The sequence below is a fragment of the Sinohyriopsis cumingii genome, chromosome 14 (assembly GCF_028554795.1).
Source record: "Sinohyriopsis cumingii isolate HCF-2022 chromosome 14, ASM2855479v2, whole genome shotgun sequence".
NCBI lineage: Eukaryota > Metazoa > Mollusca > Bivalvia > Unionida > Unionidae > Sinohyriopsis > Sinohyriopsis cumingii.
This window is the reverse complement of record NC_142974.1, coordinates 32,904,584-32,919,412: the sequence shown is the minus strand read 5'-3', so window position 1 is coordinate 32,919,412 and position 14,829 is coordinate 32,904,584. Positions and strand designations below refer to the sequence as shown.

Sequence of the window (14,829 nt, the reverse complement as noted above, 5' to 3'; positions counted from 1 at the left end):
AACTCAATCGCTCAGCGGGCCAAAACTCAAATCACACGTAAGATTGCGGGCCGAACAGGATAAACATTCAATAAGCGGAAAATTAAACCTTTTTTAAACATTAATATAAATTAAAACAGAAAAAAGTTTTAATAATAAAAAATCATTGGCATACCCATTTTCGCTCTTATGCCATTTTGTCAGAGCTGGATGTTTGGCATCTTTTCTTGGCTACAAGTTCGTTTATGTTGGGAGTAATGTTCTGTGTCATTGAGATTCTCATGATGGACTGCAAATGTTCATCAGTGAGACGACTCCTGTGTGATGTTTTGTTAATCTTCATCACAGAAAACAGCTGCTCACACAGATATGTGCTACCAAACATGCTCAAGGTTCGAGCCGCATGTAGACGAAGCTGGGGCATCTCTTCAGGAATGAAACGAGTGAACTGTGCAGGTCCCACAAGACTGTGCATCTACCGACAGACGCTTGATTGATATCACGTTAGCCGTAGCGGGAAAAGGTGATGTAATATCCGGGCACTACACTACTTTCATTTCTTATGCGCCAATCCAAAACGAGCAACTGAACGTTGCTAGGTTACTGTAACGACGAACATCCACTCACTACACAACTTTTATTTTCGCTTATTCTGATCGAAGCGAGAACGCTGTCAGGTAGCCTATCGTTCGGCAAGGCTGCTAATTAGGGAATTTGATTTGCACTTTATATCGCAGGGCCATTAAAAATATGTTTGCCTAAAATTCTCTCTCGGGCCGGATATAATTGTACGCCGGTCAAGACCTCTCGGGCCTGATATAATTGTACGCCGGGCCTGATGTGGCCCGCGGGCCTTGAGTTTGACACATATGCTGTATACGATGCTAATTATGGCATTGGTTTTTATCAATAATGGTTGCATAGCACTGTTTTACAGTGCTCCGTATATGATTGATGGAAAAAATATCGAAACGATTCAGAAAGACGTTAATGTTGCTACAACAATAATAGGTTTAGCAAGATACTCTGATGATTATACGAGGTCAGCTGGTCTGACAATGATGTTTGCCAAAGATGATTCTGACGACACCGTTTATAATCAATTTCTAATAAGACAACCAAAAAACGCTGCTGGTAATTTCGATATTGATGCAGAAACTATGATTATTTATCCTAATCAAAATTACAATGCAGGTTTTGCAAAACTTCAACTTGCGCTGATGGGTAATCGTAGAAGATTTTCATGCGCGGTTCCACTATCCCACATCTTTCGATTTTGCAGAAATGTTAGAAAAGTTATCTTCGGGACTAAGCACACTGTAGTGCTCGTTTGAAAAGGTGATGATAACGATGCTATCTGGCGAGAAGATATTGCAGGAGTTGATGCTAGTAAGGTAATACTAACAAAACTTTCACTGTGGATGCAGGTAATGACTCCATCGATTGCTGCATTTTATGAATTCAGGCGGCAAATCATTGTTGTCATGGTTATCCGTAACCACGGATAATGTTCAGAGCAACATTAATGGTTATTTACATGGAATATAGCATCCCTGCAAGGTGTTTCTGCATCAAGAAGTATCTCTATTGCTTTTCAGAATTCTGATCGAGTAAGCTCACAGAATCATAGATATATTATTGAATTTGACCAATAATCATGTAGCACATGGATACATTTATGGGACGTGATAAAAATGTAGATACTGGTTTGCAAAATATTACAATTAGGTTTTGCAAATCAATATCCGATCTATTACTTCTCTCTGCAACATCTTGATTTAAGTAGACAGTCTGTTGTTGATATCCATTTTAGAGCTCGCGTAAATCCAGGTGGTTTTAATTACAGAGCTATCGCGGTTATACTCAGCGACAACTCAAGGTGCTGGTTGACGAATGAGAGTTATTGACGCGCCCGTGGAAAATATGTAATTTCGAAAATATGTAACGCCATTAGATCACTGTTGATATTTATAGTGTCATATCATCATGTCAATGTCACTCTGACTCCTGGTCAGATTAAAAGGCTTCAATCAGAATCAGTAGCGCGTGCTGAAATAAGAATACCACTAAAGCGAGATCAAATAACAGGTATAAAAATAAGTTATCGGTGACGGAATGTCTGCTCAAGCATTTCAATGATGCCAAACAATCCGAGACCAGTGTTAAACTCAATCTTTCTGCAGGTGCCATCAGAGACCCGATTAAAACATGAGGTATATTTCCACTTCTTGCGAAGATACCAGCGTTGATAGCTTCTGCAGCTCCATTTGTTACAAATGCAGCTGCGTTATGTGCTGTTGGAACCACCGCTGAAATGGCATTAAAGAAAGCAATCGGACAATGCATAAAAAAATAGGGAAAGGCCTAAGATTACCAGGAACTCCTTATCGATACGGAAAAGGTATAAGACATCCAGGAACATTTCATTAGTGTCACCGGTGACGGTGTCACGATGTGAAATTTTGATTTACTTAAGGCTGCTTAGAAATTAAATATCAAACATGTTAGAGGTTTTTTTATGCGCGATCATTTACCTTTCAAACCAAACAATATTAAAACAGGCATTATCAATCTTGATAATAGCACCGGCGTTGGCACTCATTGGGTAGCATACGCGATTGATCCACGTGGAATTATTTATTTCGATTCATATGGGTTGGCTCCACCAAACGAATTTAAAAATTACGTGAAATCAATAAAAACTCAGACGTTGAAAACGCCTATCTGGTATTCAACATTACCAACACAGACAATAACTGGTCCGTCAATATGCGGCCGTGAGGCTATTGCTGTACTCGACGCTATATCAAAATCAACATTACCATCTCCCAAAGACGTGCATGTTCATACAAGTATATGATTTAAATACATATTAAAGTATAATGGTAGATATTTACGGAAGATCCTCTTCGTTCGAAGACAATAAAAAATTCGACGACGTAGATTTATTAAATTGCGCGACTAAAGATGAACTCGCTGATATTATGAACCTCTCTGGCGTTGACCGAGATGAAGTGGTTATTTTCCAGGATAAATACGACGTTATAAAGACGAGTAATATCAAATGGAATGACATAGTTCGTAGAGTTCTCAGTGGTACCAGGATAATATCCCAGTATTTGCTGACGGTAGTAGAATCAGAGATTCAAATATATCAACTGCAGCTATTAGAAATGAAATTGCAAAAAGTGTTGCTAATCGTTTGCGGACCACGGCTATACAAGGACAGGTGAACTCAGCATTAACGGAAATAAAATAGTTGTTTTAAAAGATCCAACATCTGATGAAGATTCCGCAACAAAAATATGAACACAATACTTATAATACAGTAGATACTAAATTATCCACGCTACAAGCTGAATATGACTTTCACGTAAATATGTTTACAAATCGGATCAGAAGTTCTGGTAAAACAACTCGTGTTATTGAATTATTTCGGCACAGTTCAGTTGATATGGTTGTTTTAACACCTACACACAGACGCACAAGCGAAATGAACGAACGAGGAGTAAAATCATGTGCTTATCATAGCTTCTTCCGATGGAAAGAAAACACATGGGTTCCTGGTCGAATGGGCGAGAAATATATTAACTATGGACAAAACTCCGTGGACGCTAGGATACGCAATGACGATCCATTCATCACAATATTAACCATCTTTGATACAGTTGTTTGGATCGTTGATGCTCTTATCGAAAGGTCAAACTTAGTTTATCTCGCAGTGTCTCGAGTGAGAAGAATATCTCAGCTGCGGAGGATTATCATAAATTTCACAGAAAAAAGTAATCAAACTGCTGCTAGCAATGACGACGAAATAGCATGAAATAAAATAGTTATAAACAATGTGATGAAAAAAAACACGACTTTGATCTTGACGCTGAATTTATAATGACATTAAAACAACAACCGAATAATCATTGTGCGAGCTGTAACAAAGTAATATTGTGGCAGTATTCAAATAATAATCCAAGACAATTTACTGTGGTTAGAAATAATAGTAGTCTTGGTCACACACGTGAAAATGTGATGATGGCCTGTCTCGAGTGCAATCGAAGTCGAGGCGCTAGTTAAGTGAAGACTGTGGTAACTGTGTGTCTTCAGGAATTACTTGTAATTGTTCACGTACAAATCCTCGTTGAGGAGCAGTTGAATTCAATCTGTATATTGCAGGTCTACCCGTGGATCTTACTACGCTGGAAATCGTATGTGTAGTTAGACTCCAAATAGGATTAGTCGCTCTTTTTTACCACCTTCAAGTTCACCGGGTTCATATAAATATCTTACAGTCACATTACCTAATACTGGTTGTTTTGAAAGGTCATGTCTTTGTATTGGTATGTTTTTTGTGATTGCATTAACGGGTTTCATATCATTTTTAATGCAGCTATCACACTTGGTAGTCATGTAACCCATTCACGAGATCTCATATCTTTTTGAATTATTTCCTTCGCGTATTGATATTTAGCAAGCGTTCGATTAAATCATTCAGCAATTGCCTGATCACGATGAATTGCGATATGTCCTCGTCTAATTTCGACATTATGTTTTTTTCATCAACGACGATACTGCACCAAGAAATTGCTTGCCATGATCATCCTGTAGTAGATGTGGCCATTGTAGACCACATTGTGGTCCAGATCCTCACCGATAAATTCGTTCAAACGCAGTTGCAACTAAAGTTGCTGTTTTAGCCGATAACGGCTCTGCCTCTTTATACCTACTTGCAAAGTCAACGACAGTCAACGCGTATTTGTCTGTTTATTGACGTTTTCCTATTTTGATAGTATCGTGTGGCAAAAAGCATATATCCGCCTGATGAACTTCATTTGACATCAAAATGTGCGTACTAGATTCGTTTAGGTGGCGATAAATAAATTTGCCACATTGCCTGGCGTGCTAACCATTTTCAGCAGCAACACGTGTAACATTTGCTGTATCAGAGAGTTTACTAATCGCTGCTCTATTCTTCCAATATCCTCTTGGGCTATAATAAATTGATTCCATTATTTTTATAATCGGTTCATTAATTACCTGCTCGGGAAATAGCATTTCCTAATAATAATTTATCTTTCATCGCAGATCTTACCAGCCAAATAGCTAATGAATCTCTGAAAGATTTTAATTTTTATAGACTTTAATGCATGAATTAATTTCACATCTGCAATATGTCGTTGCTGAAGATCTTTATTTTATAAGCTACATCATGAGTATGACATGTCTGATCAATAGCGTTTATTGGATACTCTCCGGGTCTTGGTTGATCTTGTTTATCAAGTCGGACATCAAGTCCGGTACCTGGACCACAATAATTATATAATGGAAGATGTTTCTCTCCTGGGTATTTGGCTCATGGAGTTCCTGGTAATTTTCATAGCGAAGCGGCAATATCACCACCTGACACTTTGTGTCCGGAGATAAATTTATATTTTTTTTGGTACCACATTTTACACACTTGCCTGTAACCGCATGCTTTTTATATTTTGTTATCGTAGTTGTTAATCCACTTGTGGGGTGGATGTTCTGCATCGAACACAATATAGATTTATATTCTTATATATACATATAAGAGTATATGGATGTAATTGATTCCTCGGCGACAAGAAAGCAAGAACCAGTCAGACATCATCCAGCGTTACCAAATTCTATCAGAGCAATTATCATAGGCCCATCTGGGTCTGGTAAAACACAATTGCTACTTAATTTGATAATGAGATGGATCAAATGGGATAAGTTGTATTTAGTAGCTCCGTTAGTTGACGACCAACGATGCTACGAAGTACTTAAAAATTTTAATTAAAATGCAAAATTGTTAAATGAAGATGGCAATGATATTATTGAATTTGTTACTGATATTGATGAAGCGCCATCTTTGATGACATTGATGGATTTATTAACTTTTTTGTAGTATACGACGACGCGATGCTTGATAAACAGTCAAATCCAGCTAGAATGTTTTCCAGAGGCAGGCATAAAAACACAGACGTGATTTATGTTGCTCAGCGATATACACAAATACCAAAAGTGATCAGAGACAACTGTAATATTTTAGTTGTATTTAATGGAGTTGATACACATCACTTTAAGAAATATTCATCAGGCTTGGTGTAGCGGAGACATGGATATAAGTAAATTAAAAAACTTTTCACGTGCACAAGCTACCCCACACGGATTTATTACAATACATTTACATGATCCCCGTTCACGATATCGTATAGGACTTGATACAATCTTTGGATGAGAGACTGATCTAATTCACAGCAGCAGAGAGGGCACGACCACAAATGAGTGTCACGGCGGGTGAACGAGCGTGCAAACTTGTTGAAAAACACCGCGGACAACGATAAAGTAACAAAGAAACCTAACCCATTTAGAGAAACTCTCGGTTAGTTAGAGTCTTTGGTTTGAAGTTATTGACGTTATATTTTCATTTTCGTAGGAAGTCTTATTTTTTTTAAAAAGACTCCTAGAAAGTTGGTCTGTTCGCCCTCTCTGCTGTTGTTTATATATTTTTAGTCTGTCAACTACTTTATAACTCCTTTAATTACTACTGCATTTATATTACATTTAGATTATACATGCTTACTAAGTTTCTTATGGTCATGCAGTTTGAATGTACTATCAATGGTGGGCTGTGAGATGTTCACATCTGCCAGACGGCGTATGTTATCTTGGTTTTCGTCAGCTGTATTTAAAGCACCAGGAATCAACTACATTCTCGATTTTTCTTGCATTTCGGTCCGGCTTCTAACATAATACAAATCAGCCAAAAGTGCTATCCAAAAGGGTATATTTCTTCTATTTGAGTGAATTTCCCATATTTGTGACCTTTTAAAGTGAGATTAAAAAAAAAACGTAGCGATAAAATTATCTGGCTATTTTCCCAACATTTGTTCTTTAAAGAATGTCTGACCGTAATAATACCCTTTCTTCAAATTGTTCCTGCCGCCCCCCCCCCCCCCCCCGTTCTCTCACTATGTCTTCTCATCCTATCGTCATATTATTATATCAACCTCTTTTGTTTATTTTCAGCATAGTAATAAATGTATGGAGATGGGATGAAAGGTATCGTCAGCTTGGACGCAAACAGACTGGGGCCTCAAGAATTTGAATGCATTTAATGTTGTTAAAATTACTGTGAATTTCTTTGTTCATCAAGCTAGTTTTTCCCCGCTTTAGAACAAGAGGTTCATTAAGCTGGGTCGTCTGTTGTACGTCTGTCCGCCCCATTTCCATTTGTCCACACAACTCCCTTAATTAATACTGCATTTTGTTAATTTAATTGTCGACATTCTGCATTATTATCTGATGGAGTTATAGCCCCTGATGTTTATGCCCAACCACTTTCGTTCTCATAAAGTCATTACTGATCATTTTATACTATTAACTTTAGTCCACAGTTAGCTATTCATGAAAATCTAGGATCAGTTTCACTGTTAGCTTTCAATGTCATCTCTTGAGTGAGTTTTAGCCCTTGATTGTCAGATATACCTACTTTCGTTTCCAAATAATGCATCCCTAATTAGTTTGAAGTTCTTCCAAAGTTCGAAAGCAGCTTGATATTGGTGCGATCTTGAGTGAGATTGATTTTCATCGTTCGAAGTCTTTGTTTTGCGGAGTTATTCCCCATGATTGGATTGTCAGACGCAGCGACATTTTAGCTGGTAGATGGGCGAAACCGTATAAACCAATTCATGAGAGAACTTGCTCTGTTTGTAACCTGATGAATATCATTTTGTACTTGAATGAGCATTTATAAAATGTTGAATAAACGTTTATGACATTATCCATGTCAGCTCTGTTTAGTATTTAAAAGATCTAATTGTACTTCTTTACTGGGTCTAGTTGTACTTCTATATTGGGTCAAAAAAATTTAATGGGTCTAATTGTACTTCTTTAATGGGTCTAATTATACATTAATGGGTCCAATTGTAATTCTTTAATGGGTCCAGTAGTATTTCTTTAATGACTGTAATTATACTTCTTTTATGGGTCCTTTTGTATTTTCTTTAATGGGTATAATCCTTCGTCTTTAATGAGTCTAATCGTACTTCTGTGATGGGTGGAATTGTACTTTTTTAATGGGTTTAATTATACTTTAATGGGTCTAATTATACTTTAATGGATATAATTGTACTTTAATGGGTCTAATTATACTTTAATGGGTCTAATTGTATTTTAATTGTTCTAATTATACTTTAATGGGTATAATTGTACTTCTATTAAGCATCTAATACTTCTTTAATGGGTCTAATTATACTTTAATTGGTATAATTGTACTTTAATGGGTCTAATTATACTTTAATAGATATAACTGTACTTCTCTTCGGCATCTAATACTTCTTTAATGGGTCTAATTATATTTTAATGGGTCTGATTATACTTTAATGGGTCTAATTGTATTTTAATGGTTCTAATTATACTTTAATGGATACAATTGTACTTCTAGTAAGCATCTAATACTTCTTTAATGGGTCTAATTATACTTTAATTGGTAGAATTGTACTTCTATTAGGCATCTTATACTTCTTTAATTGGTCTAATTGTACTTCTTTTATGCTCTAATTGTGCTTCTCAAATAGGTCTAATTAGATTTCTTTAATGGGTTTAATACTTTAATGAGTCTAACTGTACGCGTCTCACGCATCTAATACTTCGTTAATTGGTCTAGTTGTATTTCTTTGATGGGTCTAATTGTACTGATTTAATTGGTCTAATTGTACTCCTTGAACGGGTGCGATTGTACTGTCATTTAACTAAAATGTCTCTTCTCCAGCTTCCTTTGATTTTTTTCTCAGACCGATACAAGCTCTTCTGTTCCAAATGCATTTAGTCGATTCAATGTATTTACCTGAGCGTTTGATACGCCTGTATAAGTCACGTCTTACACTTTCACTTCGCTGTTTTATGTGTAAACGCACGCCATTATTTCACTTCGCTGTTTTATGTGTAAACGCACGCCATTATTTCACGAGCTGTTTTATGTGTAAACGCACGCCATTATTTCACGAGCTGTTTTATGTGTAAACGCACGCCATTATTTCACGAGCTAATGCATTACATTAATGTTTCTGTGTATTATGAAGTAGACCAGTGTAAAAAAATTAGTCCTATGTTATGATTTAAACTTGTACATGAAATGCATAAATTGAAATCATAACATGACTGTTAATTCAGGTTGACTTGATGGATGCTGCTTCCTTGTAGTGCAATATAACACGCATTTTAAGTAATGTTAGGATATTAACTTGTACCTAATATCACTTCGTCTACAAAGGACAAAATCTGACTTTTTTTGCAAAATTTCTTTATATTCCTGAACTGTAAATATATATACTAATAAAAGACTATCCGGACTTGTTTAATTGTTTAATTTTAATTGGCGTGGCAGACACGCACAATCAGTGCAGTTTCAGACAAACTGATGAACTTGAAAGCTGCTGTAGAAACAGTTAAAGAAATGTTTAATTTTCGATAAAGTAAGAAATATGAACATTATTAGGTTTCATTGTTACTTCGTTTCTCTACATTGATGTGCAAATGCTTAATCCGTGCAATCTTTTCGACTGGGAAGATTTCAGACAGGCTGGAAAATATACGAAAAGAAAGATATAGTTAAAAAATATATATGAAAGTAACAAACGCGATGAAACACCAATAATGTATTTGCGTTTTTTTTTTGTTATCTCCTACATGAAAATATTTGGCCTTTCAAACCACTCGGTTACGCATGTACAAGTGTGACGTCATTCTTCTTATCCACTCGAGTCCTATCTTTAGAAATAAATACGGTTAGTAAATCCATTTCAGAGACTGGATTATTGAATTACACTAATTGTAACGTCTTTTGAAGCAACACGTGCATTCCGTTTCCGTACCGTTAAAGAATCATTGTCAATCGTTTCAATCGCCTAGCGTACCGTTCCCGTTTCGTACCGTTTTAAACAGTCCATCAATCGTCTCTTGTTCTTTGTATCGTTTCGTACTTTACTATTTGGCACATTTTCAATATTTTCCCGACGTCTCGAGACCCATATTTGTGACAATGTTCGGTATTCTGCATTAATTCAACACTAACAAATTTAACATTGAAAACAACCAATCAGATCGTTACTGTTACAGGTTCAGTATCATTTCGTACAGTATCGTACTCTTCTAAACGGTCTTAACGTTGTCTCCTATTTGTACCGTGTCGAACCATTTTGAACCATTTGCGTACAGTAACGTCTTTTTCTGTTTCCATTGTTGCAATATACGCTAAACTTTCGTAAGTTAAATGTAAATAAATCGTTAAAAAATTCTAGTGTTTTAAAACGTGACTTTTCAGTATAATTACTCCAAACGAAGCATTCGTCACAAGAGAGTATTCTTGACAATGATGTAACGCTTAGGTCAGAATAGTGCGAACAAACAATGTCTGTTGCAGTCAAAAATATGGACGCTCGGTCAGGCAATTGACAACATGTTAAAATACTGTAGTCTGCATGGAATTATGAGTTTGATTACCACCAGATTTATTTAAGGACACGTTGTATTCACATTTCTGTAGATAAATGTGAGTCGAATCAGGAATTCTAATGAAAAGAACTCGGATTATGTTCACCCAAGATGTTTGGAATGGTAAATGTGGCCGCTGCTTTGCCTGTGTAGACTCTACATCTGCTGTACGGATATCCGTGTCATTGTTAACCTCTTTGTTACAAAACCAGTCTGTGTAGACTCTACATCTGCTGTACGGATGTCCGTGTCACTGTTAACCTCTGTTACAAAACCAGTCTGCGTAGACTATACATCTGTTGTACGGATGTCCGTGTCACTCTTAACCTCTTTGGTACGAAACCAGATTAATACACGCTTCTTAAACGTTAAACTAATATTTGATTTTTTTCTCTCGAAAGTTATTTACCTTCAAAATACAATGATTATTTTTACTTCAAGTTTCATGCTGATGACCGTTATTTATGCTAAACAGCAAGTTTCACTTTTAGCTATTTAACTGCCAAATATTAACTACTGTTATAACATGCAATAGATTTGCATAACTTGATTGTACTCGTCTGTACTTGGCTTGAATGAAGACATGGAACAGTTAAGTATATAGCTCAGTATATCAGTATGGTACAAATGAAATATGATCTAACCTCTATGATAATATACATTCTCCATGTTAAAAATTCACTAAATATTAGCACGCATCCTCCTGTAGAATCCAGGGATAACAGTTTCCGCTCTGTATGGCGTACATTTGTAACTCACTATAATAGCCTCTTTATGTCATGATTTCTGACGCAGAGATAAGTGGGTGTGTCTGCTACGTAGAAATTACCATATCAGCGACTTGGTGGCATTATTTTTAGGGATGTGTGCCTAGTCGAAGGGGTATGAGGATTGATGCGTGTAAGCAAAGCGATGAGCGCCGTTATCGGCGGACCCAGTTTCGAAAATCACAGTAGAGTGCGAACGAAAAGTTCTATAACCTGTATGATAATATTTTTTTCCATATTACTGAATACAGCCTATTGTATTAATTGCAGCAAATTACCCCCCAAAACAATTATCCACAACATACAATGAAATGTTTGCACCAGGTCCTGGCTCAGTTCCTTTAGCAGTACGTGGTATATCCTTGACGAGATCCTGGCTCGGTTCCATTAGCAGTACATGGTATATCCTTGACGAGATCCTGGCTCGGTTCCGTTAGCAGTACGTGGTATATCCTTGACGAGATCCTGGCTCGGTTCCATTAGCAGTACGTGGTATATCCTTGACGAGATCCTGGCTCGGTTCCATTAGCAGTACGTGGTATATCCTTGACGAGATCCTGGCTCGGTTCCATTAGCAGTACGTGGTATATCTTTGACGAGATCCTGGCTCGGTTCCATTAGCAGTACGTGGTATATCTTTGACGAGATTCTACTCAGCTAAACTTCAACAAAACCATTTAAATGAAACAGCTAATAATTACTTCTTATCTCTTAATGTGTCCTGGCGTCAAAAATCACACCCTTGTATGTTTTATTGTCTCGAGTGTAAAGGGTTTGATGTGTGCTAGAAAACTGCTTTTCATGTCTCAAAGATTTTATAAAATTGTATTTTAATTTCTTCCCATTAGATCTCATCTTCACAGGTTATCATAAATATGCATTTAATTGTCAGGTAAAAATGTAAATCTCACAAATATTGATCTTTATTATTTTTAGAAAATATTATGAACTTTCTCTTTATAATGCAGGAATAAATTTATAATGGAATTAAGACACCAATATCAACTCTCCTTGATCTTTCACCTTATAAAAAAATGGTTACTGTGTTGCTTTTGCAAATCCAATAAAACCAATTTTCCATTTGAGAAGGAAAGAGTGAAGGAATAAATGAAATAAATGGATGTCATTAAGGAATAAGGAGGGTCCATACAAACCTGTTATGGAGTGTGATCTAAGCAAGCACATTTGCCGTTAATACAATGCTGATTGCGGTCAAACAACGAACTGCAAACTCCCTTCAGGCACGTGTCCTGGGTTGTACAAGCTGTCAGGAAATGAATGTGTGACTATCAGATACAACTTCTTCAGTTTGTGAAATGATTTGTTTTGTACAAGGTCTGAATATGAGATACATGTATCAATCAATCGGCAGAGTATTTGGTTTGATTTGGTTTGATTCTCTACGACACAGCAACACAAGTAGGTTACTGAGACACGAAGGATCTGTACAGTTACATGTGTCAGAAGGTTATCATTTGAACAATAACAAAGAAAAAACAATACAATTTATTTGTATTTAAAATAAAATATAAATTTCCGCAATGCAGAAAGGACTTTGTAAATATTTCAACGTATTGGATTGTTCTATTTTTCCTGCAATCTTTTGATAAAATTTAAGACAAATTGAAGTAACTCCGAACAGTACATTCATTAGACAGATGCCCTAGTCACTAGTATGGGAATTTTACAAAATATGAAACAACTGAATAAAATAATTGAATTGCGATGTCTGTTATGTTTGGTATATCATCATGGATATAAGAAAGCCGAATTTCTACAGTCAGAAAATTATTGAAGAAAATACTTTTGAGGGGGATCTTACCTGTTGATGTTTGAGATACACATGAGCAAAGTCTCTCAAAGAATGCGCCATTTGGAGTGATACACATTTTCTGCGTGTCTGCCGAGCACGTCATATGTTGACAGTTATCCGCCGTTAGGCAGTGTTCTGCCAGACATATGGCTATTTGAAAAAAGATTCAATGTAAAAAATATCATCAGGATTCAATAAAAGCCAGTTGAAGTAGCATCATATAAAATAAATAGTGGTGGTCAATAGTTTTCTTTATATTGTTCACAAACTATTTAATTCAGATGCAAATGCTACTACTACTACTACTACTACTACTACTACTAATAATAATAATAATATAATATTTATTTATTTGTAACATAGGCCACCGGCCGAAATGATGGGCATGTATTAAAATTATGGTTAAACCACAAAACATAACAATTCTAGGATTAACAAACTGATTTTCTAATATTTATCGATTTTGCTAAATAAATAGCGAAAATACTTAGGATATTAATATTATTATCGATTCTCTGGATAAAGTTATAAAACTTTATTTGAAACTGCTACACGACGGGCCGCCCAGAATCCAGAATTTCTACGGTTTTGAAAAGTCCCATCGAAACTTGCAGCTATATGGACATTCTTCGCTACAGCCAATAAGTTCCGAAATTTAAAAAAAGCGGTCGGGAAAACTATATATATATATATATATATATATATATATATATATATATATATATATATATATATATATATATATATATAACGCACAGGAATATAACTCGAATTCACTAAGTAAACATGACGCGTCCCTCCGCATGTAAAGCAAACACAACAAAAATGAAACAAGACTTATCGGTCTGCATATCAAGTAAGAGCCTTAATTCATTACCATACATATGATACCTCCCTCCTTTGGAAAAACAAATTGCAATAACACAATGATCTTGTGTTATCCAGGTAATGGTCAATTGAGTAATTTTTCCGCTTTAAATTCTTTTCTGCCATGAAAGTAAATGGCAAGGTCGAAGTCATTTTCTGGCTCTGCGCAGGCTCTGAGAACTGAGATTTCCTGCATCAAACGTTATGCGTTATAAATGTTGTCTGTAGAGCTGCATTAAGTTCATTTGATACGTCGATATGTTTATGATCACGCCTTAAATTGATTCCGTTCAGTAAATGATCGACGACAACCATTCTAAGATCAATACATTTCTTAGCTTTGTTTTGTTTCTGTAGAAATGTTGTAACTTACCAATTAGGTTTGCAATTGCGAGAATCAGGAGCTTCATTGTAACGTATTGTCTTTGGGTCACCAAATAGCCAGTAGATACGTCTACATGATCTCTTATATATCTATAAGATTTCGTGACTTTAGTTATCTAAATGACTACATTCCAATTTTGATTTCATGTAGCTGTGAATAAACGTGACTTAGTTAAACTGGGACAGAGATAAGCAAGCCTTGTCTTTGCTTTTAGAAGTTTATTCAAAATATGTCAGCAGGTTGCAATTAGCAACATTTCCATGGTAACAGTTCTGATGATGTCATAATTCATTATCAATATATAAATATCGTACTAAAGCCAGATATTGGTGGAAATACCTGAATATTTCTTAGTGTTACCAACTGAGTTTTTAAAACAATATTTAATAGAAAAAGTTGGGGATAGGGCACCATAACCATTATTGTTATATTTTGTGAAGAATTTAAAAGCGAACCAATAAATTTATTGGATAAACATGAAATTCAATAATTAAATTAAAAAATGTCGCATATTGATGATCTTT

General features: G+C 35.8%; 1 long non-coding RNA gene across 1 annotated transcript; it reads right to left on the bottom strand.

Annotated features, from left to right (window-relative positions):
* Positions 1–9,419: 9,419 nt before the first annotated feature.
* LOC149783534 (uncharacterized) lies at positions 9,420–14,450 on the bottom strand. Its single transcript, XR_016413618.1, has 4 exons — positions 14,294–14,450; positions 13,063–13,203; positions 12,395–12,504; positions 9,420–9,562 (listed from the first exon to the last, which is right to left on the bottom strand). It is a non-coding gene; the product is annotated as an uncharacterized LOC149783534 (long non-coding RNA).
* Positions 14,451–14,829: the final 379 nt, after the last annotated feature.